This window comes from Anoplolepis gracilipes, chromosome 4 (genome assembly GCF_047496725.1).
Source record: "Anoplolepis gracilipes chromosome 4, ASM4749672v1, whole genome shotgun sequence".
In the NCBI taxonomy this organism is placed as follows: domain Eukaryota; kingdom Metazoa; phylum Arthropoda; class Insecta; order Hymenoptera; family Formicidae; genus Anoplolepis; species Anoplolepis gracilipes.
In genome coordinates, this window is record NC_132973.1 from 1,165,086 (window position 1) to 1,179,213 (window position 14,128).

The window sequence follows — 14,128 nt, forward strand, 5'->3', positions numbered from 1 at the left end:
GACCAAAAGTAATTAGTATGCTAAACTATTTTCTCGGACGTATGCATCGACCCGGCCACGCGGATAGCGGAAAGTTTTACGTCAGCCGTATGAATAAACGATGGCCGACACATCAAAATAGATTCGCGTAAAATTATTCAGTAGGCCACGTGACCGACCGGCCCCGGTATTAATCGATATTATACGAGCATTGAGGGGACATGCCCGATCGACGGCCGCTTTACGCGAGGGAGGGATTATTTAGAGCGGCAAAATGAGACGCCCCTTTAAAGCTAGGGAACGAAGTGTCCCACTCTCTTTTTTCTCTTCAAGTTAATATATTTTCTACTCTACTGACGACATATCAAATAACTGCAATGATTTTCATCTTGAATACTTGTAATTCGTTTGATAATTTCGATTGTGTAAATTAATATTTAGTCTATTCTTATCAAGTGTATCTTCGATTGAGAGAAAAAGTCCAATTTTATATCAATTATGTGAATAAATAATATTGAAAATTGTCGCGAAAAATAAATTTTATTAAAAACAAGTTTTTTTTTTAAATTAATTTAATCAATTTTTCGAAAGAATAGCTTCTCTAATTAGGATTGAAAAGATAGATTAGAAGTAGGCAAAGAAGATAACGAGTAGACGAGGTCACGAGATCAATTCTCGCGGAAGTGTTATTTTCATCGTCTGGGAAACACTGTCCTAGACGTTATGTAAGGACTGCATTACGTGGATTCACGTATTGTTATTGTTTCGCTTCTTCATCCGTGAGATCGCAAATTGTTAAGTAACATCAATATTATAAATCTGTGAAGAACTAGGGTTTGGCAACAAAGAGCTGAATGACCATAAAGAAAACCATGATGAACACGAATATTTCCGATATAAAGAGATCCGATATTTTTAACATTAATTTTATTTTATATTAAATGTATAACTTATATAAATTAGCGCCATATAGAAAGTATATCGAAATATTAAAATTAAAATATCCAATAATTTTGAATATAATATATAATTTTGTGAGACACCCTTTCATAATTTTAAAACATATATTTTTTGTTTTATAAATATTAATATATTAAAATTAATTACTAAATATATAAAATTAACATTAATACATTAATATTGATGCGCTGTGCTCTCATGATAATTATAAATTGTAAATATGGGAAAGAGAAATATTACAAATTTTAATTATACATTAATCAACGGTTCTATTTTTTCGTTAGTTTATTATTGCATTATTTCTCTTACTTATCATACATCAATGTTGCATAATATCGATATAAAACAAAGCATTGATATATAGTTAAATTAATATAGTTTATATTAATTTAAATTAAATATTAAGTCTGATATCAAGCTTGTTAAATTAAAATATCTTCGTCGTACAAAGAACCCGTAGAAACGCGAAATCCGTCGGCGCGATTATAAATATATCGAAGAGAAAATATACGACTATAATAATAGAATCGTCAGAGAGGACGCGTCGCGAGAGCGCGACAAGAGAGCAAACACGACGACGACAACCACTTATTGCGGCGAAGGCGACAAATATGACGAGGCTCGAGCGATGGGCATTACAAGCGTTGATTCGGTCAACGGAAAAATGTTCCTAATAGTCAGGGAAGGACGATTGGCCGTCCGGTTATTTATTGTAATGGAATAATACGATTGTAAGTGCGTGTTGGTTGGCCGCGGCCATGTCGTCCGCAGCCACCCATTCTGATAAAAGCCACCCATCTCGTCATGCGACAATGACGATAGGACGTCTCTGCTCGATGCTTATCAGTGAAATGTGGATCAATGCATAGTTGTGAGTAAAGTAAAAAAAACAGAATTAGAAATTATAAAAACTAATCGTAAAGAAAGGACCAACAAATTTAGATAAAAATCAGGTATATATAAGTTGCGTAATTATAATATATATATATATATATATATATATAAACAATATAACAAAAATTTTGTTTTAATTAAAAATAAATTGAAATTTGAATAGAAAATTGTCAGTTAAGTGTATAATAAAAAGAATCTGTACTTTTAATTATTTACTTTTCAACAAGAAATTAATAAACTCAAACTTTGGTTGTTTCTGCAAAAAGTTTGATGTTACTAATAATATAAAGTATACATATATATTATTTATTTAAAAAATTTAATGATACGCTGTCTTTGCGGTGCTTTTCGCCAACGTCGCACGTAAGACGATATACATCTTAAAAACTGTTATTACATGGCATTCAATATTCCAGCGGAGTTTCACCCACTTTCGCTGTAATTATCACACAGCGGGGGATGGTCGTTCGAGTAAACCACTGATGTGAGTGTCCCGATCGAGTGTTTCGTTCGCCAGTTGTAGATAACTCGATACGCGAGGTGAGAATAAAACAAGCTTCACGAATTCTGCGTGAGGTCCACGAGGGACCGGTGAGGGAAGGCTAGGAAGAAGAAGCAAGAAGGAGAAGACTATATCGTCGTCTCTTGTCCCGGATCCGACTCGTAATAATAGTTATTTCGACGGTGAGGAATGCCAGAGTGCGCCGAACGCGCACTGTATGCGTGAAACACGAGAAGAGAGGGGAAGAGAAGAAATGAAGAGAGGCAAAGGAGAAAAAGATGACAAGAGGAAAGAGAGAGAGGGAGAGAGACAGAGAGAGAAACTGCGATCGAGCATAGAATATTAAGCTTTTTTCAGACCTCGAAAGGACAGTCACTTCCATATAATACCTTATATTGTAATATGACATAAAATACCTTGTAATAACATAATGTATAATGTAAAATTGCATGATGTAGTATTTAAGTAAATTTTATTTTAATGAATTTAAATGGAATAAATAAAAATATTTCGGTAATAAAAAAATTAAACTGCGATTATCATATGTGGGAAAAATCGCACGCTTAAATTCGAATAAAATCGCATTCACACACAAAGAATTTAAATGGAAGAATTTCTTATTTTTGTCGTTTCCGCGTAAAAATATCGGAACAAGTGTGCCGGATTTAAAAGCATTCTACCGTTCTTTGTGACTTTCAAAATGTTCCATAGAGGAGAAAAATTTTGCGAGCGATAAAGGCGCGAAGAACTCTCAAGAAAGATTTTTGTGACGCGATTCTCAAAGCGAGTCGTTGTGTAACTTCTTTCCTCAATCCCTTCCTCGTCGAGAATAATATCTCTCTTCCGTGATATTCTACGACATCCTGGAAACCAGTCACGGAAGTCTTCTTCCTTTAAAATATTTCCTTTTGTTAATGGTAGCGTTTGTATTATTTAATGGAAATATTGTTTCTCAAAATTCATTCAAAATTATCCTGCGTGATTTAATCATACTAGCGATTTAAAAATTTATTCAAATCATATAAAGATTCTTAGGTATTGGATGCAATTATTTTGTATCATTTTTAAATAATCTTCATTGACAATAATATATTAAATGATATTTATCAAAAACGATTATATATTAGTTTAATAAAAATTTCCTTCTCATAATAAATATTATCTAGTTTTTTATTACTAAATTATTGCTTATTTTGATATTATGATATGCTGCTTTTAAATATTATATTTTTTAAACTTCTATTAGCTTTAACACACAGTCTTTTTAATATTTTTTCCAATATCTCACTTATTTTATTCATATATTTTTTTTCTACTTGTCTTTTTGTAACTTTCTTTAAAAATTGCTCTTTCTTTCAAAATAGTTGATTTTATCGAGAATAGCGCTGTTCGCGCACATCAGAGGATGTTGGACGTCACACAACCAGGCCACTATAAAATTTCCGCACACAAGTCGCTTTAAGTTCTGTCTTAACGAAAAGAAGATACGCTCAAATTTCCTTTTTGTTTTTTTAATTCGCCTGAAGCAAACGAAAAAATGAGTAGTTACGTCAATGAGAGAAGGTTCACAAATTTTCGTCTTCCATTTCTTTTTTTCTTTTCAGTATGCTTTTTCTTTCCTTTCTTTCTTCGAAAGCATTCTCAGTGGAAGAAGAACCAGAAAAGAGAAAGAAGATAAGAAGGACCGGATGCTATCCATCGTATCGTGATGTCCTCTTATTGAGTTCGTGGTCGTCCAGTTGGAAGGAAGAAAAAGGAGAGAGCAAGAAAAAAAAAAGATCCGATTGCTCTGGTCAAAATGTCAAAAAACCTTTTCTTTTGACACCATATGTATACACGAAATGCATCAAGAATATAAGGTTAACGGCAAACAGTATGTACTGTTATGAACAAAAAAAATCGTAAAATTTTTTTCGACAAGTTTGGAGATGCACAAAAATTATAAATTATTTCTTCATTGTTGCAAAATAGATTGCAAATACATTAAATATTTTTACTATAGCTATTAAAGAAATTAAATATCATGGTAGCGCGGATGTACACAAAGAATTATTGTATTATGTGATATTAAGCTACTCCCCCTCTCTCATCTGACAGATGCAAAGTTAGTCCTATAGAGAAAAAAGTATCCGATCTGATAGCGATAAAAGCAACAAAACAACAAAAATTAAACAAAAAAATTAGAACATTTCTTTGGATTTTGAAACGCACAAAAATTTCGGGGTCAATTTCATCAAAAAATCATTAATTTTGATGAATTTTAAAGTCCGCAATCAAATTATTCCAAGTTTTAACAAGTTTTTAAACAAAACTTGCGAGAACAACAAAGTGTCGTAGATAAAAAAAAAACTGCAAAATTGGTATCATCAGAAATAATATTGTATTTGTTCGATAGAAATACTTTTATCTTACATAATATTAAAAAATAATTTGATACTGTCAAGATATTTACTATAAAAAAATTAAAGAATTATGTCACGCACGATTAATTTCTCTCATGAGAATCGATCGAGAAACTCATCATAGAAAATCTGTCGATAAAATTTATCACGCCAACAGTGAGACACCCTATATAAATGTATCCGTTACGTAGCACAGGTGAACGATAAAAAGACATAAAAGAGTAATTAGAGAAACAGGATATCTACAGAGAGACGAAGATGGACGAGCGAGAAACGAGGTAGGAAACCGAGAGGGACAGAGAGATAAGAATAAAAATGCGAAGGAACAGAAACATGTGGAAAAGATGAAGGAGAGAGATGAGAAGAAACGAAGCCTGGAGCGATCGCGCGACGTTGGAGATCCTCCGCTCGCTGCCTGCTGAGAGAGAAGAAAAAGAGAGGAGAGGTCCAAGGTCCGCGCTTCCGGTCCGGATACCGACCGGTTCTCCCGTTCTCGAGATACAGACGAGGAAGAGGAGAAAGAGGAGAAGAAAGAGAGAGAAGGAAGAAAGAGAGATAAAAGGATCTATCTTCCTGCTTCAACGTGAATATTCGCGTCATGCGAAATCTCGACACGCGAGTAAACAGTTTTAATGACACATTTATATTTCTTATGATATCCTAAAAAATACACTGTATATGTATTTTACATATAATTGTATATATAAAATTCAATATAATTACATATATAAATACATATATATATTTCTTAGGATATACAACACACACACACACACGTATATATATATATCATTTAATATATCATCGTACAAAATCTTATTTTATATATTTATATATATATATATATAAATATATAAAATAAGATTTTGTACGATGATATATTAAAAAAAAAAATACTTTCCGTTTTACATAATTATATAAAAAGATATATACGGAAGATTATACAGGAAGTAAGAAAAATATAATGGAATGCGATAAAGATAGATCTCATTAAACGTGATCTTGGCGCAATTCGAAACCAATGCTTCTACACTACTCAATTGGAAATGACACGCCTGCAATGTCAAATGACACGACTGCGAGTACAACAATTTAAATGCAATTAAATGAAACTAAAAATCATTGCTTGTCACGTATAAAGATAAAACATGGCTTGCGTGAAACGTGTGAAAATCACATTGTTGTTCACGTGCAAGCAATTATTTGTTATGAGAATGATACACATGCACACAATTCCTGTTTACGACTTGCACGCGGGCAAATTGCTCGTTCGCCATTTGATAATTTTAATATTAATTAAAAATACGTCCCCTTTCTTGTATCCTTTTTCACTGATTTTTGAAAATTCTAATTTTATATTAAGTTTGTTGGTTTTAATTCTTGAAACCCCTAGTTTACATTTGCTTCGAAAGGTGAAAATTATTTGCGACACTCACGCTGTCATTTCATTGTCATCGCCGGTAAACGATTATCGACCGAACGACGATGACAGTGATAACTAAAATACACTACGGATTTGCGATAATCGATCGACACACGTGACAAACACCAATTATCTCTTGTATAATAATAATTCGTCGAGGAGATGAGATATTAATAATATAACGCATATTTTAGACAGTCTCTAAAAATCTCTCTCTTCAGAAAACAAATTAATAAAAAGAATTTCTGCAAAATCGGAAAGTTAATTACTTGGATACGAAATGCATACATGGTTTGCGCATGATTTCATTTGTTCACATGTGTAAGAAAAAGTGTAATCTGGTTATGAATATAAGATTAGAACTTCCCGGAATCGCGCACGCGACGCAATCCGGCTTTGTCCTATTCGCTTTATTTCGTCAGCATCGTATTTGTCTATATAAACTATCGTTTGTATTTTTATACGCAATATGTTTCCTTCAAGAAATATAACTTCTCTCTTTCTCTTTCTAATTTATTAATATATTACTCTATAAATTATAAGTATCATCGAATAAATATACTCAAGCTTAAAAATTCTATTACATTTTGTAGATAGACGATAATACTGGCTAATATATAAAAAAGTACTGCTTTTCGCCAAAATACGCGATCATTATTTTTATCAATCGAATGACAATGGTTATTTACATATAGATCGCTATTGGAATTCATGAGGCGGTCATATCGCGATCTCACTTATTGTTAGATAAATAAAGAACACGCAATTATGGAAGACTAACAATAAGATCTTCAGTCAAGATTGAAGAATTTTCGTCGATCGAGTCGATTAAGAAAGTCTCGTCCACGATCCTGACGATCAATACAATCCTACATGGAGGAGCAACTCCGGAGAAATTTCCATGCCTTTCTTCCGCCCTTGACCCCCCCTTTCTCCCTCCCCCGCCCCCGCCTATACGCCCTGAATAGCCCACGGTAGTGCTTCCTCTTTTACTTCCGGGCTCTTCCGGCAAAGCTCGATGCGAATTACGCTAGAAAGGCTTTCTTCTCTCCCTTCTAACCCCCTCCCCCTGTTCCCTCGGCTACCTCCTTCCGTTCTATATACGCGTCCTTCGCAGCCCACCTCTCATTTTCCTCTATTCACCCTTCTCCCGGCGCCCTCTTATCAACATCGACTTCGACGGACCACCCTTCGTCGGTCGTTTTCTCTCGGCGTTATACAAAACGAGACTAAAGCCGCTGCTTTCAAATCATTAACGATTTTTTCGCGATTTTTGGCGACAGTTTAAGATTAAAATTCCAACTTAAAATTCTGTGGCTTGCATATAATATGCTTTCAATTAAACATATTTTGGCTAGTTTTATATATTAACTGAATAATTACTTAAAAAAAGATTAAATAAAATAGACAAAATATAGAAAATTGAAAATAACAGATAGAAAATATCCCTTGGGATATAAATCGGGACAATCAATATCTCTCGGATATTTCTGTCGATTCAGAGAAAGTGCGCGATGCTGTTGATACACCTCTGTGTCATCACGACAGTGTTCTGAGTAATTCCGGTGATTCGTCGTCTGATTTATAAATGCTAATGTTCCGCCAACGCGACTTTGCTTATAAGTCGCCGCTAAGAGGTCTCCGTGTGCGTTTCTCTATCCATGCTTCCGGGTGACAGGTCTTCCAGGACGGAGTCGCGCGTTCAAAAGACCGTCTCTCACGTCTCGGTCACGAGTACCGTCTCCTCTCTGCTCGACATTCTCCTTGGAAATTCTTTCGACACTCATGTCAGCCTCGGAAGCGTATTGTCCATTTGACACTTTACCTTCCTACATCTCTGTCTTTACATATATACATATGTATATCTTATAAATATTTATATATATATATATATATATTTTTTGTCATGAAATTTCTTTTAATTACCCTAAAAATATGATTAAGAGTACAAAATTTCAGCAAGATTCAAGTACATTAAGTAATTTATAAATAATTATTTCTTTCGTTATATATTTGGCCTATCATAAATTTTTTTGTATATGAAGAGATATTTTAGAAATTAAATAAGGAAATTAATAATAATTGAATTCGTAATTTTATTTTTGCTGTCTTAGCAGGTTATCTTACTAACTTTTTTAGTGCATTTCGCGGAATTTCGTTTGATAAATTTATAGATATACACAATCGTAAATCAACATGCGAGTTCGATCATGAGCTACTTATCTAGCTTGTATTTATTAATGTAATTCAAATTTAAATCAATCAATGCGTCACATGTCGCGATTTATGTGCATAGCTGCAAATGTTCAAGTATAACTACAGTATTAATATACATATTTCTGATCGCATCCGGCCTACGTGTAATTCCTGTTAGGAAAATTAATAATCAGCAGTATATATAGATAAGTTCTTAATTAGTGCATAATTTATTTTGCCACTTTATTTAAATCAAAATTAAATAGATTATTTTTCCTGCGATATGTAATAGGTACGTAATTATATTTTCGAATATTTATATCTAGCTTTTTTAAAACTAGTGCAAGTTATTCTTTCAGTTGTAGCAAGTTTCTAATTAAATATTTTAAAGCAGACTTGAAATATTTCGGAATATTGATAAAAATGAGATATTTTTTTAATAATGCTACACATGTAATATGTCTCAATCATTAACTATAAATAGGATGATATATACATGATCAAAATCGTTGTTAAGTGTTTGTTACTATTTCAGTAGCTGTCTCGCTCTAATATGATACGAATTCTGTATTTTATTTGTTCTTTAATTTGGATATTTTATTTTTTTCATGTCCTGATGAAAAAATTTGGAAAAAGCTGTATTAATGCAATAAAAAAAGTTATATAACATATATATAATATAAAAAGAAAAAAAAATGTATCTTTCTTGTAAAATTTCAAGAAGAATTATGATTCTGAAGCGCAGCGAAAGAGCTTCCGGATTTGTCGTTTGAGCTTCCACCCGTAGCTTCTCTCTCTCTCTCTCTCTCTCTCTCTTCCTTTTTCTTTCTTTCGCTCTTTCTCTTTCGTCTTCTGATGCCAAGATGGCAGCGCAGTTGCAGCCGCGATGCAATACGCGTGTATTTGTATCCGACGATGACGACGACACGTCGTATCAAAGTTAAGAATACGACGGCCACCCGGACGGGAGGGGATTAGGCGACCGCCCGTTTGCTCGCTACACTCTTTGTAACCCGTGCATACAGATGATAACCTATGCATATATCGCAGTCGTCTGCCAGCCTACGGCAATGGCGTCATCACCGGATACCACCAGCGGCCAGCCGGATATCTTCATGTCAGGCCGATAGGAATCATCGCGTGGAATCAACGTTAAATGACTTTGCGATTTCTCACGCAAATATACGACGTTACGATTTATGTTAAATTCATATACGTGTTCCTTCCGCTTCGAATTGTTAGCCCGTTGCTAACGTATATATACTTTAATATATTGCGTATTGTATGCCATATTTAAAATAACTGATAAAATATTAATATGATTGTATAATAACGTTAAAAAAGTGACAAACATAAATTAATAAAAATATATTATTAATATATTCCGTGCTATAAAGAATTATAAAGCAATTACTTTATAGATCTCCTCAAGTCTGTGTTTTATACAGTATTTATTAACACGTTTAATAGTTTATTAATAATTATGTTATGATTATAATATTATGATCTCTTGACGGATTAAGTGTCACATATTTCCTTGACTAGACGTCAGCTTACGCCAATGAACGAGGCCGACTCCCCGCGCTTTGTCTTCTTACTATCTGCTTACAGAGTTTGTAAACATCTTCACGGCGAGATTCTTCTCGTAGAGAAGGTTTAATTGCGCGCGTCTCGTCGACTGCCGTTCCGTGGTTTCGCAATGAGGAAGTATCGCACAGACAATCCGCATTAATCAGAAATCAATCCGCGTCTCGACCGGACAAAGGAGGAAAGCGTAGCTCCGGCTCGCGCCTAGCGAGGCGAGAAACCGAGAATATCCTCACCTCTCTCTCTCTCTCTCTCTTTCTCTCTTATATTAAATTTATCTAGAAAAAATTGAAACTTTTTTCCTAGAGTTTTCTCGTTATATCTATCTTCGTGGTAAGATTAATTGAAATGATCACGCGACATACATAGTAAATGTAACGTCACATTCTTTTAATGATGGAATTAAGTCATTATTTTTTCAAAGCTTTATCAGTGAAATGATAAACGTATTGCAGTATAAATTTTCATTGGCAATTGATTTTTTGTCATTTAAAAGGAAAGATCCGTTTAAATATTGTATCAAATTTCATTAACTTCAATAAAAGAAGAAGAAATTGTCTAGAAATGTAAATTAAAGATCTTTGCGTTTTATCTAAATGATATTTTCCTTAAGAATACGCATAGAGGAAGACATTACGACACTTCTGTAAGCAAGAGTCAATATTGCCACTATCGCGCGTAAACAAACGCACACTTCTTTTCACGAATGTGAAAAATGTATTAGCGCAATCCTCTCTTTTCATATATTTTAATACACAGAACATTTCGCAAAACAATCACCTGTTCATAATAGAAATTAAATTTGATATAATTTTACACGAGTTCGGATTTTGATATCACGCACATGCGCAAACATAATTCTTATCATCTTGATAACGTGATGCAACAATCTTGACTCGCATAGAAAGCTGAACTCGTCAAAATTACAGCGATTTCAATCTTTGATTCATAAGTCAGCTTTACGGAGGCACGAGCTGTAAATTTGAGAAGGAAAAGAGAACCAGTTTCGCCCAGTTGCCCGCATAAGGCTCATGGAAATCTTGCGAAAGCCACGAGCGGGCAGGTATTACGCGCGCGAGTTCGTCCGCTCGCTCGCTCACTCGCGTTATGTAAATGATAACGCGCAACTTCCTCAATAACGATTAAGAAATACGAGCGGTTCCTACCGGGGCTGGTTTACGTAAAACATTTCCGTACACGTTGCAGTTAACGGCGGATTAGATCCCTTCGATGTCGAGTGACAGAAGCGAAGGTCTTTACATACTCTTCATGATCGTTCCGGTAGAAATTATTTAAATAAATATCCATTTAAAGCGAAATGTTTTCCGAGTGATAAGATTGTAAGTTTGATATCTCTGCTTGTATTTAAAATATGTATACGTAAGAATCTTAATTATTTCACGAGAATTACTTTACAAAATTTAAATAAATATAGTAACATATAGTAACATTATATATTATATTGTACATTAATATATAAAGATAACATATAAAGTTTACAAAAATCATGTCACGAAGGTTGTGCTATCAGGAAGTAATTTAAGAATTTAATATTTTAAAAGTAACCTAAGCGCTCCCGCCATATGTCAAACATAATTATATCCTATACATAAACTACGTTTAATTATATGTAATCGCTCAAATGGCATTTAAAATTGTATCAAGCTACCACCAAATAATTTCCAATCATAGCATTTTAAAGTTAACCCTCGTGTGATAACACAAATTGCTTTTTTAATATTAAGCTAACACATACAAGATTATTTTATATTATTAATATTGTTAGTATCTGCAATAATTTTGTTATATTCTGCAGATTCGAGAGAGAAATTTAATCAGTAAGGCACAATTTCGCGAGCGATTTCGTTTTTTGCGGCAAGAATTCGCAATAATAGCCAGTTTGCTTTGCTCTTATCGTGCAAGTCGAAAACTTCCGGTACATTCGCTCTCTACTTCCGAAGAGACAACGTAGTCGGCGACGTGCTTATATTTACTTCCCGTTGTTTCGCATAACAAAGTCGCGGCCAAAGAAGCGGTTGACGTCAGCGATCCGCGTTAATTGGATTCCGCACGACCGGTTATTAACATCGCCGAGTGGATTAAAACAAGGCCGGGCTTTTAGCGGATTTCCGGGTTCCGCGCCGGAATTAACTCCTCGGATCATAACGAGCCGCGTGCGCTTCGCTCCGAATCTCTCGAGAGTGCGGCAACGAGGAGAATCGAGGGAGAACGGAAAACTGACCAACATCATCGAGTGCTGACCTCTTGAGACTGACGGACGATGCGTAACATTCTTGTTTTTACGCGGAAACGCGTAAAAACAAGACTGAATTATATACGAGGAATGATAATCGAATTCGAAGAAAAATTCTCAATTAAAATCGAAATATTATATAGAGAATGTGATATGCGAAGAATCGTAAAATTATGTAACTCGAAAATATAAATGTGAATTTTATTTGATTTTTATTAAATAAATTTACTGAATCTCGAGTTCTTTTATTAAATTTTCCAACGTTTCTGTTAAGTATTTGACATATGCATTTTAAGATGACTGTATGATAATCATAATGATGCATAAATCTGTTCTAATCCGTAGAATAGGAATAAAAATACGAGTTAATGCTTCGGATATTTATATGTTTATAAAAATGGTTTTACATTCAGTACACTATTCACACCGAAATAACATGTATTTCAAGCACTGCAACTCTCACGAAAAAAAAAAGAGATTACATAATTAAAAAATTATATGTATAAATTAAGAATCAATTATAAATTACTCAATTTCAGATTTAAAAACCAATAGTCTTTAACTATGCAGTTTACATTTAATCAAGTGAAAATGTCCATCCGTCACTATAATAGCATAAACGTGAGAAAACAAAGCGCGCAATAAATTTACATAAATCATGCTTGAACTCGTATAGAATACGAAGTTCGTAAATCGCCGACTTAGTAATTCCGGGAAGAGAAAAACGACGTTCTGCGAAATGCGATGGTGGCGGCGGCGACAACACAACAACAACGAAGACGACGGTTTGTTTACAATCGGAGAATCGGAAGAATCGCCGAGTACGCGCGCGCGCACACACACACACACACATACAGAGAGACACACACGTATGCAACGTCGTCGACGTGGCTCGAAACAGCTCAGGATTTAACGTCGAACACCCGGTTACGCGGAAAAAATATACGGACAATTACCTTGGATCGCTGCTTCTGCTTCGCTCCGTTTCACTGTCGGTTGTCGATAACTCGTCGATAAAATCCTTTGCCAAATCCGAGGATCCGGGCAGAGTTGTAATATCACTGGCCGCCGTCGTCGTCGTCGTTTAACTCGACACAAAACGTTTCGTCGTTCATCGGACGGCGAATCGTCGCCGTTCCTCGTGCCACGCACGGGGCGGCATGCGGTGCGCGTAATCAGGTCGCGGCGGACGCGGAGATCCGCGCGCGAGCGAGATAGAGATAGACAGCGAGGACGTCCCCCGCGCGCAACTTTTCGCCGCGACGGCGCGAACACGTGAGAGGGATTATCTCGCGGTGTCGCGAGAAAGGGACGACGGCGCTTCTCGTTGCGTATCACAGAACCTCGGGAGAAAATTCTCGGTCATTAGCACTCGTCGCACACTCGTACGTCACTTGGTCTTTGATTGCGGCGGCACTTGTGTTGTACTTCCGCCTGTATCTCCTCCGTAACACCGACAACAAAACGATGATGGAAGTAGATGATATATATATATATATAATATATATATATATAGAGGCTTAAAGCGAAAAGTCGGAGAAGGTTCGAAGCGTAGATGAATGTAATTTCGCAAGGGCGATTGCTTTAAGCTCGTTCGTAGCAACACGGGGCAATTGCGGTGCGATTACGAACTGTCAGTTACATATCCCGAGCACTGCCGCGCGTTCCGAGGTCAGCGAGCGACTGAGCTCGCTGTCTACAAAACATAGAGTGGAAGGTTGCCGCCAGTCCAGTCTCGCGCACTTCCCCCACCAGGCGCCCCGCTGCGCAGCGATGAAGCGCGAACGCGAACGAGACGGCGCGCAAGTCGGGGCGAACAAGTGGAATCATTGGCAACGCCGGTCGGCCAATCGCTGGTCGACGTTGGCGGACGACGGCGCCAGCGGAAATAATCGAACCGTTGTCATGGCGATCGCAAGTGGGGAAGATCA

General features: G+C 35.7%; 1 protein-coding gene across 1 annotated transcript in view; it reads right to left on the bottom strand.

The window, feature by feature from the left end:
- Aop (ETS variant transcription factor anterior open) overlaps positions 1-13,885 on the bottom strand; it is a 37,661-nt gene extending 23,776 nt beyond the window's left edge. The window contains exon 1 of the mRNA XM_072891238.1: positions 13,154-13,885. The gene's annotated coding sequence lies outside the window, so the exon portion shown is untranslated. The remainder of the gene's footprint in view (positions 1-13,153) is intronic.
- Between the last annotated feature and the right edge of the window lie 243 nt (positions 13,886-14,128).